A 12,998-nucleotide genomic window follows, 5' to 3' on the forward strand; every position below is an offset into this window, starting at 1 on the left:
AGAAATCTAATATCCGAGCTAAAGATGAGGAAACAAATGGGAGAGAAGGGTTTACGAATCCAAGATGGACAGATAATCAAGTCCTACCTTTGGTCCCATGCTGTAGTGCTGACAGGGAAAGTGATGTGAGGGCAAATTGAAGTGAAGTTGATACCCCCGTCAACGATGCTATCTCTGATACCCCTTATTCTGCTTGTTCCCCAACTCCCGCCCATCAGACTTCACAGCTCAGCATCGTCTACACCAACTCGTGCTCCTTATTCCCAAAGTTCAGTGAACTATTTACACTGGCCATACGTGACTCCCCTGATGTGATAGCTATCACCGAGACTTGGCTGACTCCAGCAGTAAAGGACTCAGAAATCCACCTGCAGGGCTACATCCTTTTCAGATGTGACAGAGGAAAAAGGCGAGGTGGGGGTGTTGCTGTGTATGTTAAGTCTGAGCACAAACCGCCCAGCGGTATTCTACCCACTAATGCTCAACCTACAACAAAATTCGATGCCGTCTATTGCAAGCTGAGCCTATCTGAGTTTTGCCTGCCCGTGTTGGCTGTCTACAGGCCGCCTCTTGCCGACCCCCATGACGATGCTCATTTACTCCAGGCGATAAGATTCGTTTCAGCTTTGCATGACTGTTTGGTACTAGGAGACTTCAACGCTCCCACGATCGATTGGCCCGCATCAATTTGTACAACATCTTCCCGGTTCGGCCAGGCCCTTCTTGACGTGGCTGAAGATTGTTTTCTATCGCAACATGTTGAATATCCGACAAGGCATCGGTCTGGGCAGCAGCCATCTATGCTAGATCTGGTATTCTCCCGATATCCAAGATCAGTGTCAGACGTATCTGTGTGCGCCCCTCTTGCCAAGAGTGATCATGCGGTCCTGAAGTTCGTCATGCACACAACTTTTTCTACGCCCACGACTACTTCGCTGCCACGTAGAGTCTTCTCTGCAATTAATCTTGAAATTCTAACCGAGGCTGCTGCGCTTCTGGACTGGCGATCCCTGATGACGTTGTCCTCAGTTGACGAACTATGGTCATCCCTCAAAGCATATGTAATCTGTTTGACTGACCAGGCAGTTCCCGTTGGGCTTCCCAAGAGGAAGAAACACAAGCCCTGGGTGACGAAGAAGGTTAAACGAGAACGTCGACTCAGAGATATTGCTTGGGCTGAATTCAAAAATCTGGATTCGACTGCAGCTTTTGAGGTGTACAAAACTCAACGAGACCGAGCCGTGAAAATTGAAAAGAAAGAACGCTTCAGTTATGAATACAAAATCGCGGCAAATGCCAGTAGCAATCCAAAAACCTTCTTTGCCCATGTTCAGCGGAATTCCCGCTTGAACAACCAGATTGCAACGTTGGTAGACTCAACAGGCGTATCGATTGAGGACCCTTATCAACAGAGTCAGTTATTTGCTGAGGCTTTTTCAACTATTTTCAAACAAGATGATGGTCGTGAACCCCCTCCATTTGTTAGATCGGTACCTCCAATGCTTCGATTGGTCATCACGCGGGACGAAGTCAAACGTGTTATTCAAGGCCTCGATGTCAACAAGGGTCACGGCCCTGACGGCATACACCCACGGGTTATCAAAGCGTTGGCTCCGGTCATCTGCGAGCCCTTAACACGACTTTTCAATATGTCATTGGCGACGGGTGTTATACCTGCAGACTGGAGAACAGCGATAATCTGCCCAATTTTCAAGAAAGGGAGCCGCGAAGACCCGCTTAACTACCGACCGGTTTCCTTACATCAATAATCAGCAAGATGTTCGAAACCATCCTTAAGAAAAGTATGATGCTCCACCTCCTAAACACAGCCTCTATCTCTGATCCCAACACGGCTTCGTGCCGAAGAGATCATGCTTGACCAACTTACTAGTAATGGAAGAATTGACGCGCATCCTCGATGATAGTGATGCTGTTGACATCGTTTTATTGGACTTTGCCAAAGCTTTTGACTCGGTAAACCACCGCCTATTACTTGTCAAGCTTCAAGCATATAGTTTCCATCCGGATATTGTACGATGGGTTGGTGCCTCTCCTCTCAGATCGCTCCTTCCAAGTCCAAGTTAATGGTTCGCGGTCCGACGTCTCCAGTGCGAGCAGTGGCGTGCCTCAAGGTTCAGTGCTTGGGCCCTTGTTGTCTTTAGTCTTCATAAATGACTTGCCCAACGACCTCACGCAACACACCCTTCTATTTGCCGACGATATCAAACTGGTCGCTCCTCGCGGTAATATAGAGGATCTTCGTCGATGCCTCCACCAAATTTGGAAGTGGTCTAACGATTGGGACCTGTGTCTGAACGTGTCAAAGTGCTGTCATCTGCCTGTCGGCTCTACTCCTGCAACTCAACTTGATTTCGAGCCGGGTCGTCTGCTGCTGGAGAGGACCGATCAGGTAAAGGACCTGGGTATCTTGGTGGATTCCTCCTTTTCGCCTTCAGCCCAGTGCGTCCATGCTGCCAACAAAGCACGCGGAATTCTGTTCTTGATTCGACGATCATTCGGAATGCTCACAGCAGCCATATTCCTACCACTCTATGTCACATTGGTGAGACCCATATTGGAGTATGGGATTCAAGCCTCTTCTCCTTATCTCCTCAAAGACATACAGCATCTCGAAAGAGTCCAGAAGCTGGCTACCCGCATGGTTCATGGTCTCAAAAATTTGTCCTACGAAGAAAGGCTGAGGACACTTGACCTTTATTCTCTTGAAAAACACCGCCGCCGTGGTGATCTCATTCTCGCCCACAACATCATAAGCGGAAAGTGTAACCTCTCGAAAGAGCTGTTCTTCACTCCTGATCCAGAGCGTCGGCTGCGGGGTCATTCTGAAAAGCTCTACCTGCGACGATTTCATCTCAATCGAAGGAGAGGAGCTTTCTCCGTCCGGGTTGCGGATCCGTGGAACAAGCTGCCAGACGAGATGGTGAAGATGCCGACGACCGCTTTGTTCAAAGCCTCCCTGGACCTCAAGTGGCCTGAACTCTTTACATGAACACCACCCTGTACTTAACTCCATGTCCCCCTACATGGCCTTGCTATTTGCTTTTGAGCCAAATTAACTAACTAACTAACTAACTAACTAACATATAATAGAAATATTAAATATAAAATATCAATAATATACCGATGATTAAGTAATGTGCAAAATAATAAATAAAACATATATTTGGTAGAATAACGACACGTGTTTCATGGCTATATTTAAGAAAAGATTATAGTAAATGTTTTGTATTTACCTGTGCTGCCATGCAAGCACCGATGATCCCTGCTCTTGAGGCATTACAACCACCGGCTTCCATTGTGGTCTTCACGCCACTCACAAAGTCATGGCTACACAGCAACCCATGTATGGCGGCTTGGAAAGCATAAGGCAAATCTGAAATGAGAGAGAGAGAGAGAGAGAGAGAGAGATAAGTTAATTATGCAACATTGAACTGTAGTAGGAACAGAGGTAATGATGGTAAAAGGATGAGGGGCCCCCTTCGGTCATGAATGATCATGGGACTGCACCGAGAAAGTTAACCTCAAAGCATATTTGTAATGGTAACAAGTTTGTATTTATATACATTACTGCCTACCACTGTCACCCTGTGTGTGTGTGTGTGTGTGTGTATTCTTTTACTTGTTTAAGTCATCTGACTGTGGCCATGCTGGAGCACTGCATTTAGCCTAAGAAATCAAACCCAGGACTTATTATTCTTTGTAAGCCAAGTACTTATTCTATTGGTCTTTTTTGCCAAACTGCTAAGTTTCAGGGATGTAAACACACCGACGTCAGTTGTCAAGCGATGGCAGAGGCACAAACACAGACACACACATAAATATATACATATATACATACAGCAGGCTTCTTTCAATTTCCATCTACCAAATCCACTCACAAGGCTTTTGGTTGGCCCAAGGTTATAGTAGAAGACACTTGTCCAAGGTTCCATGCAGTGGGACTGAACCCAGAACCATGTGGTTGGGAAGCAAGCTTCTTACTACACAGCCATGTCTATGCCATATATATATGTATATGTATATATATATATATATATAGTTGAATTAGGTACTTAAATTGAGGCACCTTGCTAGGTCAGTATAATCCTCACACCCAAACAATATTAATTAAATATTGAATATCCAGACTCCATGCAGGGGTGTTTATACCTGATATTCCTGCCATGTGTGCAGATAACACAACCCAGCTAAATGAAGATATCTGCTCTTGGTAATTCAGACATGCACTTTTATAAAGGTACTTTCTATAGTATTTCCAAAGTGCAGATTCCAAACAAGTAACAATTTATTATGGCTTTAATGAATTGACACCTGTATATCTTTGTTACTTATTTATATTCTATATATATATATATATGTATATATATATATAAAGACTCTCTTCTGTCATGAATAATCATGGGATTGTACCTGGAAAGTTCCCCCCTGAGGCACAAGTCCAGGCGAGGTTGTTTTATGGAAGACCAGCAGTCGCCCATGCATACCAGCCTCTTCACACCACTGATGTTATCCAAGGGAAAAGCAAAGGCCGGTACAACTTGGCACCAGTGATCTCGCAACTCACTACAGCAAAGTGAAATAAAGTGTCTTGCTCAAGAACACAATATAAGCCTGGTTGGGGAATCGGTTTGACTACTTCATGATTGTGAGCTCGATGCTCTAACCACTGAGCCATGTACCTTCACTAATGATGGTAGCATGAAAGATTGTAGTAGTAATGGTGGTGGTGGCGATAGTAGTAGTAGTAGTAGTAGTAGTAGAAGCATTAGGGTGTTGCAGTGGTGCTCTGGAATTTGTCTAGGTTTGGAGGAAATTTTTATATATTGTTGTAGGGACTGTGGAGGGTTGAAGTTTTCCACAGCAACAAACTGTGTTCCTTGCATGTTTAGGTGGTCTTTCACTTTTAAAATTTCAGTTTTATCGTGTAAGTGCTATTTGGTTGTGATCTATGTACAATCTACAATGATGTGTAGGCAGCACTGGAGTAACCATTAAGCAAAATAAGCATGTGCTTAGGGCATCAAGGGAAGTGTGACAGGGGCACTACAGAAATGGTAAATGGTTTATGGCACAAAAGGAATCATTTTAAACTTGCTAATGTAATATTGGGGATGCCTTATCTCTACTAAATATAAAAGCATATGTGTAACATAAGATTAATTTTGAGAATCTGATCAAAGATTTTGCAATTAAAAACAACATGAGAAAACTTTTCAAACAGAAATAAAATGGAAGTATACTAAAATAAACATTTTCCCTCTTACGCTTAATTTTGTTTCATTTTGAAAAATATAAATTAATTTTATGGTTCATTATTGTTCATATCTTGAATTACATATATATGGGGGCACCAAATCTTTTAAGTGCTTAGAGCTTCTATGGGTCTTAATCCAGCTGTGAGTGTGTCAGGCACTGTTTCATATACTTTGTAACTTTTTGTTGCTTGTTGTCGAGGAGTTAGGGTGCAGCAAGAACCAACATAATCCACAATGGAACTAATGTACTCTTTGTACACTTTGACGAGTTGTGGGTGTGTTACTAAATGTAATTGTTGTAATTGCTCCAATTATGTTTAGATGCCATTTGGGTAGGTGCTGTGGAGTTGTATGTAACATCAAGTATTTTTGGTGTTACATACAGCTGTGCATTTGTAACACACAGAACTATGTTCTTGTAACACATATATGTAATGGTAAGTATTGAATAATACTGCGGCAAGCTGGCAGAAACGTTAGCACGCCGGGGCAAAATGCTTAGCGGTATTTCGTCTGCCGTTACGTTGTGAGTTCAAATTCCGCCGAGGTCGACTTTGCTTTTTATCCTTTCGGGGTCGATAAATTAAGTACCAGTTACCCACTGGGGTCAATGTAATCGACTTAATACCTATGTCTGTCCTTGTTTAGCCCCTTGTGGGTAATAAAGAAATAGGTAAGTATTGAATAAGGTTTCTATGTGATTTAAATAGGTTTGGAGTTGCTAAGCAGCACTATCTGGTGAATGTAACTGTGATGTCATCTGCGTATGATGCTGTGTGTTTGTTTAGATGAGGTGGGGGAAAGAGATGTAAGTATAAGTTGAAAAGAGTGGGTAAGTGGACTAGATTCTTGTCATACTACATTCAAGAATTTGAAAGAAATACAAGTAATGTATATATACACAACATAGGATTGATGGCCTGATAATATTTTGGTCACAAGCTAGTATTTTGTGTTGGTTTTAAACCCTCTCAGATTTTGGGTCTTTGGATCTAACTTTACCTTCCACTTGGGCTCCTCAGCACAAAAACAAAAAAAGGTGCATATAAAGCTCAAGAGTAATGCTTGCAGAGAAACTGACAGACAGAATCACAGAAAAATTCAGGAGAATAACAATAATAAGCCTATCTCTCAACTACCATATTTGTTAGGTTAACTAACGGACAGAATCACAAACAAACTCATGAGATTAACAATAATAGGCCAATCTCAAGGCAGAAACATTAGCACACCTGGCAGAATCGTTAGCACGCTGGGCGAAATGCTTAGCAGTATTTGGTCTGCCATTATGTTCTGAGTTCAAATTCCGCCGAGGTTGACTTTGCCTTTCATCCTTTCGGGGTCGATAAATTAAGTACCAGTTACGCACTGGGGGTCGATGTAATTGACTTAATACCTATGTCTGTCCTTGTTTGTCCCCTCTGTGTTTAGCCCCTTGTGGGTAATAAAGAAATAGGTATTTCTTCTTTACATTCTAGGTTGAAATTCTGCTGAGATCGACTTTGTCTTTCATCCTTTTCGCATCGATAAATTACGTACCAGTTGTGTACTGGGGCTGATCTAATTGACTGGCCTCCTCCCCAAAAATTTTGGGCCTTGTACCTAGAGTAGAAAATAACAGGCCTATCTTTCAACTACCATATTTGTTAGGTGAACCAATGGACAGAATAACAAAAAAAAAAAAAAAAAAAAAAAAAAAATCAGGAGAATAGCAATAATAGGCCTACCTATTAACTACCATATTTGTTAGACAAACCAATGGACAGAACCACAAAGAGAAATTCAGGAGAATAACAAAAATAAGTTACATTTATCAATTCATTTTGCAAGATCCCTGTTTTGTGAAATCATGTGTTGAAACAGATATTGTATTTTAGGATGGTCATTTTATTTATTTATTTAATTTTTTTTGTTTGCCAAATAAACACACACACAATATATATTTGTTTTCTTCACTCGGTTATTACCGTTCCTATTTTATTATTTTAATTCAGGTCCATTATCTGGAAATCTTTTGTCACACTCTTCAGCAATAAATGAATGAAGAAATAAAAAAAATATATAGTGCGCAGGAGTGGCTGTGTGGTAAGTAGCTTGTCTACCAACCGCACGGTTCCGGGTTCAGTCCCACTGCGTGGCACCTTGGGTAAGTGTCTTCTACTATAGCCTCGGGCCGACCAAAGCCTTGTGAGTGGATTTGGTAGACGGAAACTAAAAGAAGCCCGTCGTATCTATGTATATATGTATATGTATGCGTGTGTGTGTGTTTGTCCCCTAGCATTGCTTGACAACCAATGCTGGTGTGTTTATATCCCCGTCACTTAGCGTTTCGGCAAAAGAGACCGATGGAATAAGTACTGGGCTTACTAAAGAATAAGTCCCGGGGTCGAGTTGCTCGATTAAAGGCGGTGCTCTAGCATGGCCGCAGTCAAATGACTGAAACAAGTAAAAGAGTAAAAGAGTGCATGTGTTTATTTGGCAAAAAAAAAAAAAAAAGAAAAATTTAAAATAAAAATTAAATGACCGTCTTGAAATACAACTACAATAACAAGCCTATCACTCAATTACCATATTCATTCACCCGAATCGCTACTTTCCTCATCATTTTCACCATGCCTGAATCACTCACATTGCTGGCTAAGTGGAAAACACTTTGCCGGAAGAATAAATATCATCAATAATTTCCTCAACTGCAAAGAGTCAAGGACTTGCTTGTTTACAAGATGAAGTGCTGGGTTCATCACATGCTTGTTTCATTGAAAAATCTTTTTTTATTTTATTAAATACAAAAGTAAACAACAGCTGTGGGGTGGGGTGGGGGTGCACCATTAAGAATGAGTCATTCTTTTTCTACATGTGTTGCTCATTACTGCTTCAAATCTGGTAGATATATACACACATTATAATTATATATGCGTATACATATATATATATGTGTGCATCTATATGTAAATATATATATATATATATATATATATATATATAAGTGCATCTCTATGTAAATATATGTATGTATGTATGTATGTATGTATGTATGTGTGTGTGTGTGCAAAATGCACTCAGTACACTCTGGGGAACAGTTGGTGTTAGGTGGTTGATGTTAGGAAGAACATTCAGCCATAGAAACCAAGCTGGTGCAGCTCCTGGCCTTGCTAGTTTCTGTCAAATTGTCCAACCCATGCCAGCATGGAAAAACAGATGTTAAATGTTGATGATGATAATTAAGATGATGTGTGAGTGTATATATATATATATATATATATATATATATATATATATATATATATATATGTATGTATATGTGTGTGTATATGTATATACATATATATATATATACATATATATATAAGTGAGTGTGTGTATATAGATAGATATATATATATAAATATATATATGTATCTTCATATATATAAGTGAGTGTGTGTATATAGATATATATATATATAAATATATATATGTATCTTCATATATAAATATATATATATATATTGTTGTGACCCCCTTCGGTCATGAATGACCATGGGATTGCACCTAGAAAGTTACCCTCTGAGGCACAAGTCTGGCCAAGGTTGTTTATGGAAGACCAGCAGTCACCTAAACATACCAGCCTCCCCTCTCCACTCCACCGAAGTTATCCAAGGGAAAGGCAAAGTCTGATACAGCTCGGCACCAGTGACGTTGCAGCTCATTTATTAACGTGCAAGTGGCTGAGTACTCCACAGACACGTGTACTCTTAATGTAGTTCTCGGGGATATTCAGCGTGACACAGAGAGTGACAAGGCTGGCCTTTTGAAATACAGGTACAACAGAAACAGGAAGTAAGAGTGAGAGAAAGTTGTGGTGAAAGAGTACAGCAGGGTTCACCACCACCCCCTGCCAGAGCCTCATGGAGCTTTAGGTGTTTTTGCTCAATAAACACTAATAATGCCTGGTCTGGGAATCAAAACCACGATCCTATGACTGCAAGTCCTCTGCCCTAACCACTGGGCCAATGCACCTCCACTAACTATATATCTTTATATATAAAAGTCAAGTTGTGTGTCTGTCTCCTATGATTTAGATTCCTAACTACTCCCACATTTTGCAGTGCAGTTTAACTAAAACCGGGTATCTTATAGTCGTGATTCATATCGAGCCCTTCTGGGTATTAGCGCGCATCTATGATGAGTCTACGATTTAAAAAAAAATTTACCATCATTTTTTTCCATTTTAATGCATTTTTTTTGCTATTAAAAAAAGGGAAGTAACTCTCTAAAAATGTCTACGATGAGTCAACGATTTAAAAAAAAATTTACCATAATTTTTTTTCCATTTTTAATGCATTTTTTTGCTATTTTTTGGCTATAACTCTCTAAAAATGCTTATATAGTTATTTCCCTTACAAACCTGAGCAACGCCGGGCAATACTGCTAGTATATATATATAAGACTAGAAGTTTTCACAAAGCAACTCTTGAGAGATAATTTTTCTCAAGTTAATGTCCTGTGTTTGAAGTCATCTTTGGATATTACCATAATTGAATTAACAAGGAATTATAGATGAACAGATATGTTGGAACTCATCAATGTCAGAACACGAAGAACCAACAATTTAGTTGGCAAGGCCAGGAGAGTGTTTGTATATGTGTGCGTGTGTGTATGTGTATATGCCTCTGATGGAGTGAAATGTTCACTTAAGAATGCATAAAAATAAAAAGTCTAAAAAAATCAAAAAAAAAAATCAATAAAATTTCATCATTGAACTTGTGTTCCTCTTCCTAAGACTCTGCAATTTTTATTTTATTAATCCAATTATGTTGAAATTAATCCTATTAGCAAAGTTTTCTTTAGCTTTAGAAACTGTGTGTAAATATTGCATAATAATGCTGCCACAAGATTACAGTTCATAAGTTGGATTGTCTGTATGTGTATATAAGTGTATGTCAGTGGATGTGTGTGCGAGTGTCTTGTATGAGTATGTGTGAGTATATGTTTGTGAATTGTGTGTGTTTCTATTGGTGTAACTATGTGTTTACTTGTGGATGTTTGGATATGTTTTCGTGTAAATTACTCTTTTACTTGTTTCAGTCATTTGACTGTGGCCATGCTGGAGCACCGCCTTTAGTTGAGCAAATCGACTCCAGGACTTATTCTTTGTAAGCCTAGTACTTATTCTATTGGTCCCTTTTGCTGAACTGCTAAGTTACAGGGATCTAAACACACCATCATTGGTTGTCAAGTGATGTTGGTGGGGACAAACACGGACTCACAAACACACACACACACTTATATGACAGGCTTCTTTCAGTTTCCGTCTACCAAATCCACTCACAAAGCTTTGGTCGGCCTGAGGCTATAGTAGAAGACACTTGCCCAAAGTGCCACGCAGTGGGACTGAACCTGGAACCATGTGGTTCGTAAGCACATGGTTCTGGGTTACACAGCCACTCCTATGCCATATATGTGCATTTAGGGATATGAATTATATGCATGTGTGTGCATGTAGGTGTGTGTGTATGCGAGTCTGTGTGGTACATGTGTATGAATGAGGCACCTGTTTATAAATTGTGTGTTTATATGTGTATGAGAGAATGTATGTATACCTATGTATCTTATGATGTGTGTATGTGTGTGTGGATAGGTATGTATTTATATCTTATCTTTTGCTTGTTTAGTAATTTGACTGTGGCCATGCTGGGGCACCCTCTTGAGTTTTAATTGAACAAGTCAACCCCAGTCCTTTTTTTTTAAACATGGTACTTATCTGATTAGTTTTTTTTTGCTGAACTGCTAAGTTACAGGGACATAAACAAACCAATAATGGTTGTCAAGTGGTGGTGAGTGACAAACACACACACACACACACACACACGCACAAATGCGATGAGCTTTTTTTCAGTTTCCATCTTTGAAATTCACTTACAAGGCTTTGATTGACCCAGACACTTTCCCGAGGTGCCATGCAGTGGGACTGAACCTGAAACCATACGATTGGGAAAAAAGCTTCTCACCACACAGCCATACCTGCATTTACACACACACACACACACACACACACACAACACACACACACTCACTCACACATATACATATATCAATGTTCCAATCCACATAAGTGTGTCTCAATCCCCATAAGTAGTTACATGAAGGGCAATAAAGTATTCATATTTATTAAGATTGTCCATGGAGGTTGTGATAACTTGTGTAGGTCTTTTAGAGCAGCTTCTTTCTTTTGTGTGAGTGTATGTGTATACACAAACGTGTGTGTGTGTCTATATATATATTATATTACAAAGTGAAAAAAGAGTATTCACAACTGTGCAGCCCAGGGGGTAGAATATAAATATTTATCAAGTAATTTACAGTCTGCCTCTTATCGCTGATACCTTGGGTTTCCTGTTAGAGCCACTGTAAATGTCATCAGGGCAAAGTGCTGTGTTCAGCTTCTAGTGATTAGACAGCTATTAATAATGCAACTCCCTAGTATTCTCGACATGAATGTTGTGTCTTGCATGCAATGTTTTGTGTTTTGGGTGGTGCAGTGTAGCACCTTGATGTTTCTTAGCTCTTTTTAGGCTTATGCATATTAATGCTGTGACCATGTGCTGTTGATGGCCATCAGTAGTCATCATTCAAGATGCACGGTATAACTCTTTAGTCACTTATAGTTGTTGTTAAATAACTACCTCACATCATTAGTATCTTGCACCATTAATATTCAAAAGCAGTTGTGCAGTTTCCTGATACCTTATATCAGTGTAATTGCTCACTAGTGTACTGCTTAGAAGTTCTAATTGTTTGGCATAGTTTTGGATTATATATGGAGTTGGCCCTCTAATGGTTCCTTTCTTGTAATACCATGGCATCTTGTGCATGCTGCTCAAGTCCCCTTCCTCTCTGTCATTGCTTGATTTAGATGAATATTTCTCAACTATTTTTTTACCTATGGATCCCTTTGATTCGTATTTTATAGAATGGACCCTCCTAGCCAATTTGATGTTTAAAAAAAAAAATCGTATCTTTATAATTAAATATTATTAGGAATTATATAAAAAAAAATTGTCAAAAACAGAAAGAAGCTTGTCATGTGTGTTTGTGTTTCCAATCATATTTGCTGCTTTTGTGGCTTCCGGATGGTGTCATTGTTTGCAGTCCACCACAAAAGCATGTCTGGGCTGTTTGTTGTTTGATAGAGAGGGAGATTATGACCTCACTTGGAAATAGTGGGGTGGAGACAGTAAAAGCACACTCTCATTTGACCCATGTAAGCAAGGAAAAGTAGACATTAAAATGATGACGGTGAAATGATGGAAAAGTAATGATGTGCCTGGTTGCAGATGGGATTTGGATTATGAAGATCCATGTCTGAACTAAAGGAAGCAAATGTCCTGGTATATGAACGCAGGATACTCCCCGCATATGAAAGAGGTGTAGTGAATAAGGACATTACTAAACACAGTTTAAAAGTATCTGTACCTAGTTCAACTCTAGTCAGCAAGAGTGTAATCTGGAATTCCAACCACATTTCGTGGTTCCCTACCTCAACAGCTCCTTTATGGGATCCAGTGGCTAAAGACATCATCAGGAGGAACCACATCCGGTTTCAGCCCCTACTCCTCTACCGTTTTTCAGTGTCATCAGCTCTGGTGTTGAGTGTGTTTTTTCTCTCTCCCTTTATCTTTGGCCTTTTCTTCTTTGGTTTCTTTGATGCAGCATCAATGAATGTCAGTGGGCGAATGACCA

The 12,998-nt window shown here is 39.9% G+C and overlaps 1 protein-coding gene across 2 annotated transcripts in view; it reads right to left on the reverse strand.

Annotated features, from left to right (window-relative positions):
• Positions 1–12,998, reverse strand: part of LOC115212045 (crystallin J1A) — a 477,233-nt gene that overhangs the window by 62,331 nt on the left and 401,904 nt on the right. For both annotated transcript variants that reach the window (XR_004999218.1, XR_004999219.1), the window contains exon 7: positions 3,255–3,394. The gene's annotated coding sequence lies outside the window, so the exon portion shown is untranslated. The remainder of the gene's footprint in view (positions 1–3,254; positions 3,395–12,998) is intronic.

Source organism: Octopus sinensis, linkage group LG5 (genome assembly GCF_006345805.1).
Source record: "Octopus sinensis linkage group LG5, ASM634580v1, whole genome shotgun sequence".
NCBI lineage: Eukaryota > Metazoa > Mollusca > Cephalopoda > Octopoda > Octopodidae > Octopus > Octopus sinensis.